Source organism: Triturus cristatus, chromosome 6 (assembly GCF_964204655.1).
Source record: "Triturus cristatus chromosome 6, aTriCri1.1, whole genome shotgun sequence".
NCBI classification, from domain to species: domain Eukaryota; kingdom Metazoa; phylum Chordata; class Amphibia; order Caudata; family Salamandridae; genus Triturus; species Triturus cristatus.
In genome coordinates this window covers 1,136,591,450-1,136,604,523 of record NC_140589.1, presented here as the reverse complement: position 1 = coordinate 1,136,604,523, position 13,074 = coordinate 1,136,591,450, and the positions used below count along the sequence as shown (strand labels likewise).

The window sequence follows — 13,074 nt, the reverse complement described above, 5'->3', positions numbered from 1 at the left end:
TGGTACAAGCTACTGACCGCAGTGACTCTTGTAGTTCTTAGTCCACTTCCTTCAGACTGGTGAAATGTCATGATGACATTTAAATAAAGAATCTATTGCACAGCAAAGTTAAAATGTGTTGGCATTTGTGATGCATGATCAGTTCCTGCGGCATCTACTTTCTTACGTTCCCACCAAGTCCATACAACTCACTCCTCTTCACCAAGCTTGAAAGTATAGACCTGATGGCGGAGTGGTTAGGAGGGGTTCATCTGGAGGGAGATCCAAGGGCCGACTGTACATGATATGAACTACTCAATTGTACTTGAAAGTATATCCATCCTCATCTAGCAGACTTTTGGGAAGGCTGAAACCACGAGGACTTTAAAGGGACCTTAAAAGGAGCAAGCAACCTCTTCTAACTAAACTTCCCAAACAAGTTACTTAGGCAAACCAGGTCATATTGTGTAACATCGCTGGAGAAAACATTCATCCTGTAATAATTTACTTAACATATGCACCAAGGCCCAGGGGACTGTCCTGCCAGAGGTTACCAAGCAAACATGAAACTGACTATCACCAGATTCCACCTTGGATCTAACAGCATGTACATTGATGCCTTCAGGAGGAGGGACAAGGCAACCTTAAAAGATAAAAAGCCAATGAAATTTGAGCCCATGTTTCATGGGAGAAAAACATGTATGCCTGCCTTTTTGGGAAGGAACCAATCCGAAGATAACACGGTCATTCCATCTTGTTAGACAGAACTCGAGCTACCTCTGAACAACCAACAATGCAGAGTACTTTATGCATCAGGGGTAAATGCTATGTAATTGAGATGAAATCACAATATTTTGGTTCATATCAAATTTTGAAAGAGCGTCAATGAGAAACAAGTAATGAATGCATATGAAGGAGCGCAATGTGTTTGAAAATACATGGAATAGGTGATAACTCATGCCTCATCACCCACCCAGCCTGCATGGAGAAGACATCCAGCAAAAAAATATTTGACATTTTCCAGGTCACCTTCTTAATGAAACTGGCTGCCCAAGGATCAGGGGCTTCCAAGTCAACTTTGAAAGGAACAAGTAATATCCCACACAGGATAAAGCCTCCTGAATTGAGAACAAATATTAAACTAGCACTCAAAAGGACTGCAGGGATTTGCAGATAGAAAGCAGGTTCTCTTAATCTCCATAATATCAGACCACAACTAGACAGGTTCCCCCATCGTGACCATTTTAACCTGCCGAGGGTTACTGGAGAAGTCTCTATCTTGGTCTCACTTTCACTCTTTTGATAGATATTCAAAAGACTCAGAGATTCGAGTCTTTCCCTTTATGGCCAGGCCAAAATAACAGATGGTTCGGTTATTTTTTTTAATCCGACCTGCAGTGATCTACCAGACTGAGTGCTCCTCTTATTACGATCTCCCTCTTCGTGAAATGCAACTTCTTCAGCACCAACTTATTTTAAAAAGTCTCCTGCACCACGGAAGGGGCATATGGTGAGATTATGGGTAGTTCCCCAACAAGTGACTTTCGCATCAGACATGGGGGATCCAGTATATCCAAATTCTTTTTGAGTGTGCTGGTGCTTGGAGTGTATGCGATGTCTGTGCATGGAATGTTTAGACGCGCCTAAATCCATTAATAACTATTATTGCTGAAAGGGTAGAACTAGAGGCTAACCAAGATACATATAGTTCCTGATAAGGGTTCTATCTGCAACATATACTTTGACTAGAACATTGCAATAAAGAGTTTCATTGAAGAAAATGGAGTGGCAAATGGACAATAGTGGCTGGCATACACCTTTTGCTTCAAGATTTTAATGGATGCCTTTCTGTTTCTCACAGTTTATTTAGAACACATATCTCTGTCACTGTGGGTGGAATGTTCTAATAGCATTATTGCCCTTCTTCCCCAGGTTGTACAGTCAGTTAAGCACTTTCACTTATTCTAGGCTCCCTGTCTGTTGCCCAGGCCTTTACCTCAGGTACAGCTTTTTAATGACGTTTAGCCCTTGACAGAGGGCGATAAGCTATGGTACAGCAACCCTAAAACTATGTGACCTCCTGGTGCATCTCAGTAATGATCACAGCAACAGTATGGGGGTCATTTAGAAGATGGGTGACAGTCCTGCTTCTGTGAAGGGAGCAGAAACCACTGTTCCACACAGCACCGCTGTTGCAAGACCGTCAAAACCTGGCAAGACTTTGAACCGCACAATAAAGTATGGCATACCATCAACAGCACTCATTACCATCTTCACGTTAAAACACAAGTCACTTCACATCAGACTGAGCTAAGCTCAATGATTCAGCTGAATTCTCAAACCTTGGATCTCTGCAAGCTGCACTATTATTTCTGCTGTCTATAGAAAGATATGGTCCAGGCCACCAAAGCAATCAATTATGCAGAAAAAAAAGACAGAGATACAAAGCCAAAACTATTAATGTAGAAAATGAGGACAGTCCGATTCAGCTGTGGATTGGTACCACATCTGTATATTCACGATTTGGGAGTACTGTGAGCTACACCATTATCTCTGCTAAATAAGAGGTGTGACATCAGACCAAACCAAGGACTTCTTCAAAACTGAGCCCCAGACAGAAATCCAAAGCCTCAACTAAACGTGGCTAGAAGTCCCTGCTCTCGCTACTACTGCAGCCGAGCACTGTCTATGCATGGGCATCACATCCTACTGTTCGGCTATGCTCATCTCCCATTGTGAAAAAGGTTATCTAGGGTTGGTATGACTTTGACTATGGTTGGCAGTTAAGCAATCCTTGGATTAGTCCTGCTATTGTCCTTGGAAACAGCGATGCGTATTCCACTCATGCAATTATCAGAATTGGTTGAAGAAGAAATACACAGCTCTGCTGGATATAGGCACACAGACATCACACGATCATTAATATTTCTTTAAAAAGTGATGCACAACAATGCAGGTTGAGGCACAGGGACCTCAATAATTCTCACTGTTTAAAGAGGATTCATGGCAATGCAGGGTATAGGCACAAGGCCCTTACACAATCATCAGTGCGAATGGGGGTTCTCATGAAGTGACAGAAGTGGGATCACACTGCTTCGGGGGTTGCTTAAGAGACAGGGCATGTCACACTGGGACACAGTTGCTGGATCCAGTCTCAGCATGGTCCGTTTCTCCAACTTGTTCACAGCAACGATGTGAATGCCAAACCCAGGCCTTGGCTGGACAAGGCAGGGCAGTCCCACTAAACACAAGGATATTTAACACCCCAGCCCCTCTCTCTCTGTACTTACTCAGTCCTTAGGGTATAGTTCGCAAACTTAAAAGGGAACTAGCCAAGATTTCTGCCTCTGGTCCAGGAGCACCTCTACACATGTATGTGGAAATCCTGGAGTATAAAATGAACCCTGCAGGACATGAGGCTGCTTATATCCAGTACCGGAGCAGCTGCTTCTAATCCCATTGTTCAAACTGAAAGTGAGCCACCACCTTTTGTGGGATACCACTGAGCTCTAGTTTCGAGTCTTACTGTCCCTCTTTACTCTGTGTTGCTGCAGATTAACTGTCTCAGAGTAATACACAAATTAAGGGACACAGATAGGCAGATGGCCCGGCCTTTCGGCCAAGCCTTTAAGGTTTTGCTCTGGTCTGGTCTGGTGATGGGCATTCTTGATAGAACTGGCGTGTTTTTGTTCCAGTGATCGGCAACATATCTCACTCACCTTCTCCTAAAATTGAGGACTGACATCTGCATCTGGCTTCAAAGAATTTCAGAGAAATAGGGGAGTCTAAGGGGCAGTACATGAGACATGCAGGAAAAATGAGAGACTGCAACCAAATCGAGCATCTTGTAAACGTATGGGCTAGAAACATCTAGGCAGACCACAACATGGGAGCCCAACATCACATTTAATCATAAGCAGTCAGGAGTGAGGCGTACTACACAGATTTACTAGGGAAGAGCCAGTAGGCAGTCTCTCCACTGGGGTTTAGGTAAATATGTTTGGACTCAGCTCCTACAATCAGCTGTCACAAAACATTTGTTGTGTCAATGATTGGTAATTTGGGTAGAACTAACCCCGGCAAAGAGAAGAATTTCTCGGGTGCACGCACATCACCAATGAAGTTTAGCACTTGGTTGGCAACTAACGCTATACTCATGTAAGCACCTGCCAGGAGACTTGTAACACTATTGATTGCTATCTTGTTAAGGCGGTTAGCGCCATTAGTGTTGAGATAGACAAGGCAGAACGGCGTCTCACGCTAGCACTAGGTAATGCATCCGGCTTTACTAGCGTGATCGATTCACAAGTGGAGTCTAATGTAGAGTCTAACATAACTAAAGATCTACACATTGTTTCCCATCTGAACTCCTCATGCCCAGACCCTGCCCCAGATTCCCCGGACCTTAGAGAAGTCCATAGTCTACCATTAGCCAATGGATCACCTCTCCCTAAAAGGAAAAGGAGCTGTAGAAAAACTCAGCAAACACAGGGGATAGCAAATAAAGGCCCCTAACCCTATAGTGGAGCATACATCTAGCTTGGGAACTATGTGCGATTTACAGGTTAATAAGATCATAGCTGCCCTATCCCACACATTAGAATCACAACTCAAACCCCTGCATGATAAAATAGATCAACTCAATGGCGAGGTAGCTGGACTTAATGGGGCACTTAACAAATTCGAAAATATGTCTAAAAAGAATATAATTGGGCAGCAGGAAGGACCACAAGGTACAGGAGCAACACCTGTTTCAGGGGTTGTATCAGATATCCCTAGGAGTGGAAGAGCTGGAGAACTGATAAGCCCTAATTCCAGAGTATTAAACACAGTAGCTAACACAGCCCCTCCAGGACAAAGGAAGGAATTACTGGGGAATAGCTATCCCTGTGAGGCAGGTAACCAAGGTATTAGGAATATGGGGACTACACAGGTATCTACAAACCAGATAGAGAAAGACTCAGAGGTAGAAAAAAGGGTTAGATCCATTAATTTACCCTCCCTCTTAGTCCGAGCACAATAGAAACACATGCATCCCTTAAAAACAAAGTGGTGGATTGGTTAAACCGTAACTGTGGCTATCCTGTTAACCATGCGGATCAGATCCTTACGACAAGAAGAGTCAATTGGATCGGTCCCTTAAGGAAAACAAAGAAGGGTGACTGTGTTATTGTTAATTTAAAAAACCCATATTATACTAGGATTACTCTGGAAAGAGGCTCTGCTCTGACTGATAATGAAGGTAGCATTTTACCTCTTCCACTTGTTTTTTTTTACAGCCATTTAAAACAAGATACACCTATGGCTACAGATCTGGTATACCGTAGAGCTAACTGGACACTGCCCCCTTCACTATATTTTGCCCTTCCAACCCATAACAGATTTCAACCACTCAGTAATCTTGAGGAGAATGATTGACATAGCCCTGCCCGCCACGCTAAAGGAATGGTGGGTCTTAGGAGCACTAACCAACAAGGGGTTGAGGGATTAGTAGGACCAGTACCATTCAGACAGGAGCTAAACCTACAGGGGGATAAAAGTATTTTGAAAGGTAGGAATCTGAGTAAAGAGCAGGGAAGAGTCTTTGGATGGTAATATAAGCGAACCCATGGAAGAAGATTTTTCTCCCCAGGTTGTGATCTCTACGACTAATTTGACCGGGGCTGTCCAGTACCCAATGACCCAGGTAGCTGAAACCATAGAGAGCCCTATAGTTTGTGGATTGAGTATAGCCACATGGAATATAGCCGGATTGACTAAGAAAAGAGAGATGTTAGGATGGATGGATTTTCTTAGCAAACATGATATTATATGTCTCCAGGAAACTTGGTGTCTAGAATATGTTAATTTTGATGGGTTTGTTTCTTTTAATTTACCCGCTCTGAGTTCTACAGCCGGTAGAGCAAGGAGGGGGCTGTTAATACTATGTCCAATAACCTGCCTATAGAAGTTAAAAAGTCTTTAAATGTTGGATGTCACTCACAGGTACTCTGGCTACACCAAAAAAATGGACGGGAAGTCCTGTTAATCAATTGTTATAATAATTAGTTTGATTGTACACGATACAAGGTAGTTATAGAATTGGAGAACGCAATTGATAAATTGGGTAATGAAAAAGGTGTTAATTTTGATATAATTTGGGTGGGTGATTTTAATATGCAAATATGCCCTCTATCTGCGACTAAGGTCTGTGGGTTTAGGAATGACATAGGAGACGATTGTGTGAATTTCCCACATAACTCTTATGGAGAAATTTTAAACATACTTCTGGCCAAATTTGATTTGGACATAATGCAGTGTGCAAGAGATGGCTCTGGAAATCTGATTCCAACTTTTACAGGTAGAAACGCAAAAAACACCATTATAGATCATGTATTGGTCTCTGCAAATATGGTCTCATTCTGTACCACCCCGTGGATAGAAGATCTATTAGTAAGTGATCATAATTGTATTACTATGACATTAGCTGTATGGGGCAATAGATGCCCGGTAATCCAAACTATGGTTGGCAATATAGCCCCGTGCTGACCAAATGTACTAGTAAAATGGAAAGGGGTCAACCCGGACAAGGTAATAAAAAATATTGTCACTGAATGTTACACTGAGATCTTTGCGAATTTGGACGATAATGTTGAACCATTCTTGATTTTAACGAATTTCTGTAAAATTAATGGAATTATTAATAGCATTATGACTACAACATCTAATAAGAAATCTAAACAGAATAGAGGATGGTTTAACCATGCCTATACTCACTCTTTGAATCAGCTCAAACAAGCACTGTCTAGTAGGAGTAGGGATTTGGTGCTTGTTAAGAATTTATGACTAGCTTATAAATTACATCTAAAATAGAGAAAGAGAGAGCTTCAAGAGGAGGCTTGGGATAAACTAACAATGGCTGTGGATACCTCTAACAGCCAGCTATTCTGGGAAATAGTTAACTCACCCTTTCTAAAAAATGAGGTGTTCCCCGAAATGACATCTCATGTCAGCAGTGAGGCATGGGTTGTGTATTTCTCTAGCATCTTCAACCCAGGAAATGTAACCAAAATGGATTCTGGGGATTCAAGTTCCTGGCCGATTTTACCTCTTAATATTACACTAGTAGAGGAAGAACAAGGAATTAATAGCAGTAAGGGAGGGAAAGCCCCGGGCCCGGATGGTGTCCCAATAGAGGTTTATAAAGCCATACCTGCTCTCTGGGGCCCCATATTAAATAGAGTTTTTAATGTCGCTGTTATGGAAGGAGCTCCTTCCACATGGGGCGAATCTATAATTATCCCCATATTTAAGAAAGGGGATAGATCTAAAGCAAAAAATTATCAGCCGATCTCTCTCCTAGATTCGTCCATCAAAATTATGAGTAGGGTCCTACTTGTCAGGCTAGAGGAGTGGGTGGAGGAAAATGAGATTTTAACTCAGGAAAGGACGGGGGACCCTTCAACAGTGTATTAACCTGGATCTAGTAATTGGAAAATATACACGTGCCAAGCAAGGGTCCCTTTTCCTATGTTTCGCTGACCTAAGCAGCGCATTTGATTTAGTGGATCATGCCATGTTATGGCCGATTTTATTAGATCTTGGTGCCCCAGAACCTATTGTTTTCTTCTTGGCTAGGCTTTATGAAAAATTTGTAACATCAGTGCGGTATGGTCAAAGGGGCGAGTGTACTCCCAAATTCAAGGTTAAATTAGGCATCCGGCAGGGCTGCGTCCTTGCTCCACTGCTTTTTACACTTTTTATTAATTAAGTGGATGCAGTACTTAAACTTGGAAAGTCTGATGCACCCCAGGCAGAGGGACAAGATGTGCCGGTCCTGCTTTATGCAGATGATGCCGTACTTTTATCGAGAACACCTATAGGCCTACAGAGGTTAATAGATAAGTTTGTTGATTTTATTAAGGGTAGAAAGTTGCAGATTAACAAGACTAAAACATATGCTATGGTCTGTGGCCCACGCCCGTGAGAACCAAATCCTTTTTTGTAGACGGACAGAGAATACAAACAGTAGATAAGTTCTGTTATCTAGGGATAACCTTTTCTAGTAATGGTAAATGGTCACAAGAAATGATGAATGTTAGGTCTAAAATGGCAAAAGGTGTACATGGGATTTTCAGGTTTGCCGCTAAAATAGGGGACCGTCGCATTAAAGATATGATGCATATTTATCAATCAAGATGTACCTCAATCGCACTCTACGCAGTGAAGAAGCTGTGGGTGAAGTTCCCATTCGTGGATCTGTTGCGTTTGTCTGCTGAGCAGATCTGCCACGGTGTTTTGGACTCCTGGGACGTGTTGGGCCAGGAGAATTTTTTTTGGCGGAATTGCCCATCTCCATATGCTCTGTGCTAATTGAGAGAGCTGTGGAGAGTGTGTGCCCCCTGTTTTTGAATGTAGTACATGGCAGTCATGTTGTCTGTGCGAATGAGGACTGCCTTGCCTGAAATCCGCGTCTGGAAGGATTTTAGGGCTAGGAAGATTGCCAGTAACTCCAAATGGTTGATGTGGAGTAACTTCTGTTGCGGCGTCCATGTGCCCTGCACTGTGAGATGTAACAGATGAGCTCCCCAGCCGGAGAGCGATGCGTCTGTTAGGGTTATTTGTGGAACCGGGTCCAGGAACGGTCGACCTTTGGAAAGGTTTGTGGTGTTCCACCACTGCAGAGAGCGATGGGTGTGACCGTCCACCAACACCAGATCTGTCAGTTGCCCCTGGGCCTGGTTCCACTGGCGCGCTAAGCACTCTTGGAGTGGACGCATCTGGAGTCTTGCATGAGGCACTATGAAAATGCAAGAGGCCATCATCCCTATAAGTTGCATAAACACTCTTGCTGGGAGAGAGTGTTGAAATATGAATTTTTGACGCAGAGCCTGTATGTTTGCAATCCTGGCAGGATTGGGATAGGCTATGGCTTTTGAGGTGTCTATGGTGGCACCGAGGTATTGTTTTGTGTGTGATGGTACCAGGTGGGACTTTTGGTGGTTCATCGTGAAACCTAGCTGGTGAAGTAGTTGGATTGTAGCGGCGGTGTGTGGCACACATTGGTTGTAGGACGTGGCTTTTATTAGCCAGTCGTCCAAATATGGGAAGACGTGAATGTGCTGTCTACTGAGGTGTGCCGCCACTACTGCTAGGCACTTGGTGAATACCCTTGGAGCTGTTGTGACCCAGAACGGGAGCACCTTGAACTGGTAGTGTTGCCCGTCCACTACAAACCTGAGGTACTTTCTGTGAGCATGGTGTACTGGGATGTGAAAGTATGCGTCTTTCAAGTCCAGTGTGGTGAGAAAAGCGTTGTGGGAGAGGAGTGGAAGAACCTGTTGAAGGGTTACCATGTGAAAATGGCCTGAATGTATGTAAGTGTTCAGAGGTCTGAGATCTAGAATAGGTCGTAGAATCTCGTCTCTTTTTGGAATCAGAAAGCACAGGGAGTAGACCCCTAAATTTTGCTGATTGATGGGGACTTGCTCTATGGCTTGTTTTTGCAGGAGGGAGATTACCTCCTGTTTTAATAACATGGCATGTTCTTGTGACATTGGGCGTTGCCTGGGTGGAATGTTTGGGGGGGTAGATGTTAATTCTAGGCAATAATGAGGAAAGAGGAAAAGATCACTAGGGAAAAAGGGTTAGTGCTCAATGGAGGACAACCCCTGGGTATCCAATTAGTTGGATATAATGGCCTCACACACCCTTGCGAGTGTCATGCTTCATCATCGGCAATGCTCCTCGTCGGGCAGGCGGTGCAATGCCCAACGGGCTCACCTCTAAGAGGGGCTCTTTATCGGAGATCTTTTATCCAACTGCCTATGAGTGAAGTGGGGGTGAGGGGCCAGGACAGAGTAGATAGTGTGGGTGAGGATAAAATGTGGCCTAAGGTACCGGAAAGCAATTTTTATTCTGGTGGTCCTCTGCCACAAATAAAATCAAGGATAGCCGGTACTCAGGGGGACTATGGTTTCCCGGAATGGACCAGGGCTAGAGTGCAAATGGTGTGGTCAACATGTTTCTCGCTTCTAGTACAATGACTGCGATTCTTCAGGACCTAGTAAAAAACTACAATCTACAAAACATGACCTAATGATTAGTATCAGTTTAAATACAGCACATAAGTTGTACTACCTGTATGACACTGCTCCTACCTAAGGGTTAGAATTATAGGGTGTCAACAGTACCCGGTGGAACTGACATCAAGGGAGAAGCCATAACCTTTCAGGTTTCTACTGCTCGTGTCAGGGCCAGTCAAGCCTACCCATCTCACCGGGTCCGATAAAGAGCCCCTCTTAGAGGTGAGCCCGTTGGGCATTGCACCGCCTGCCCGACGAGGAGCATTGCCGATGATGAAGCATGACACTCGCAAGGGTGTGTGAGGCCATTATATCCAACTAATTGGATACCCAGGGGTTGTCCTCCATTGAGCACTAACCCTTTTTCCCTAGTGATCTTTTCCTCTTTCCTGTCCTAAGGAACAGCCCAGTCATCTCTTTTTGTTGCTTTCATATCTGGGCCTACGACTGTGGCCGGACCTTCCATTCTCTTGTGAATGGTAATTAATGCCCTACTGGATTACAATTGATCCTTGTCTTCTTGTCAAATTCTAGGCAATACCCTGAATAAATAATTTGGGTCACCCATCTGTCTGAGGTGATGGTCTCCCAGATGTAAGGAAATGTTGTATTCTGCCCCCGACCGGAGTGGAATGGTCTGGAGGGAGCGGGGGAAAGTCATTAGGTAGGCGGTGTGGCAGAGCGGGCGGTATTTGTCTTGCCTCTGCCTTTATTATTATTGCCTCTGTAGCCGCCTCTTTTTAAAAACTTATTTTTATTGCCATTTTCATATTTCATACATTGTACATCATTCATAATCTTCAGGTAGTCATTTCTGATCATACATCCTAAAATGGCATTTAACAACTGTACTGATTGATGATTTGCAACCAGGAAGCATAAACGATGTATACAGAGATCGTGACGTTTACATCCTGCTGTCTCGGGTTCCATATATGGCAAAGGAACTGGGGTTTAACACAGGCATAAACTAGGGGACGGGTATGGAATGATATATCCAATTACGCTAGTGAGGGTGTGCAGCGTCGTAAGGGTTAGGCACCTCTGATACTCGTGTGTGCCTGTCCTAGTTGGTGCGACCGAGAACCGAAATAGTGTACCTGAAGCTAGGGCTTGTTATGAGCTCGCGCGGTTGGGAGTCTGCTAAATCAGTTGGGCAGGGTCTGTGACTGTGTTCGCTGGATTAACTGTGTAGACGAGTCGTCTGTTGGGTTCGCCCCCGGGGAGAGTTGCCTAAACCGGTACAATCTGTAGCCGCCTCTTTGATAACCCCTTGTGAAGGTAGACTGAGGAGGGGATTTGTAGGACGTGGATGCGCTATCTGAGGAGTAGGCTCTACCCGTGGCCCGAAAGGAAGAGCGGCGAAAGGAGCGCCTAGGAGTGTGTGACTGTAGGGCTCCCATGGATTTCGCAGTATCAGTATCTTTCTTCATCTTCGAGGGCTTCATCAACTTTTGGACCACATAAATGTTGTTGATCGAATGGGTGGTTCAATATGGAGGCTTGCACCTCAGGTTTAAAACCTGAAACTCTTAGCCAGGCGTGGCGACGGAGGAGGACACTGGTGTTTATGGCCCTGGAGGCTGTATCTGCCGCATCTAGGGCACAGCATATAGAGGTATTAGTTATAGTTTTTCCCTCTTGAATCAATTCATTAGCCCAATTTCTGTATTTTTCAGGGAGATGGTGCATGATGGTCTCTAACTCATCATAATGCGCTCTGTCGTATCTGGCCAATAGCGCTTGAGTGTTGGCGATATGCCATATATTGGCGGGTTGTGACGCAGTGCGCTTCCCTGACGCGTCTAGGAGCTTGGACTCTTTATCAGGTGGTGGTGCTTCGCCTGACGACTAAGAATTTGAACGCTTCCTAGCTGTAGATACCACTAAGGAATCCAGTGGTGCAGGGCCTTTAATGTATGAAGGATCTGTGGGGGCGGCTTTATATTTTTTCTCTATACGTGGGTTTAGGACCCTAGCCCTGACTGGGTCTTTAAAAACCTCTGGTGCATGTTTGATTACTCCTTTTAGCATAGGTAGTATAGCAGTAGACCTATGTGCAGTATCGAAGGTGTCTAGGAGAAAATCTTCCTCTACTGGGTCAGTATGTAGCTCTACCCCATGATAATGTGCCGCCCTCTGCAGTAGGTGGTGAAAACCTAACCAGTCTTCTGGTGGGGATGGCCTAGATGGATAAAGGTCATCCTGTGGGACATCTGGGATGTCCGGATTGTTATAGTCATCCCATGGGTCTGGGGATCCAGTAGGGGTGGGGTCTTGTGGCACATCTGCTGGATCGTAGTAAGGGTCCCCTTGATCATCATGGTCTGGAGACAGGGTCGGAGAGCGATGAGGCAGGGGTGGAGAAGGTGGAGGTGGGGAAGGTGGAGGGGGTGGAGGAGGTGGGGGAAGGCACTCTGAAAGGGGAGGTAGCAGTGTCCTTCCTCTTTGAAGGTGGAGGTGGAGCTGGTTTGTACAAATGTCTCTTTTTCGAAGACCGTGTCAAATGTCCAGTTTTTGGATCCTTGGTAAGTGTCTTTTGCATAGGATCCGGTGTGAAAAGTTCTTGCGACACTGGTTGTTCGGTCGGCGCCGTGCTTTTTCGGGACCTCCGATTTCTTGTTCGGTGCCGAGAGAGGCTTCGGCACGGGAGTGTCGGCGCCGAGGGCCTTATGATGTTTGGTCGGCACCAAGAGGGCGGGTTTAGACACCGAGGGCTTTGGTACTGAGCTCGGTGTGGAGGTGGAGGCCGATTTTTTCTTCGGTGCCGAAGGGTGTTTTTCGGCACCGCTGGTAGGCTGGCTCGAGCCCGAGCTGCCGGAAGGCTTAGTAGGCTTCTTTACTGGGCCCGAAGGTGGGGTGTTAGAAGCAGTGTCCTTGGTCTCGCCTAGGCGCGAAGGCGTGACCGAAGCCTTTTTGTGTATGGGCGCGGGTGTGGGAGGGGGTATAGTACTCACGACCCTCTGCGCCGGGGTGATGTCCTCCACATCTGAGTCGTCGTCCTCGGAAGCACTGACGAGGTAGTCGTCGT

The 13,074-nt window shown here is 45.1% G+C and overlaps 1 protein-coding gene across 5 annotated transcripts in view; it reads right to left on the bottom strand.

Moving 5' to 3' along the window:
* The window catches only part of TTC13 (tetratricopeptide repeat domain 13), a 1,316,170-nt gene that overhangs the window by 969,124 nt on the left and 333,972 nt on the right, over positions 1 to 13,074 (bottom strand). The gene's annotated exons all lie outside the window — the stretch shown is intronic.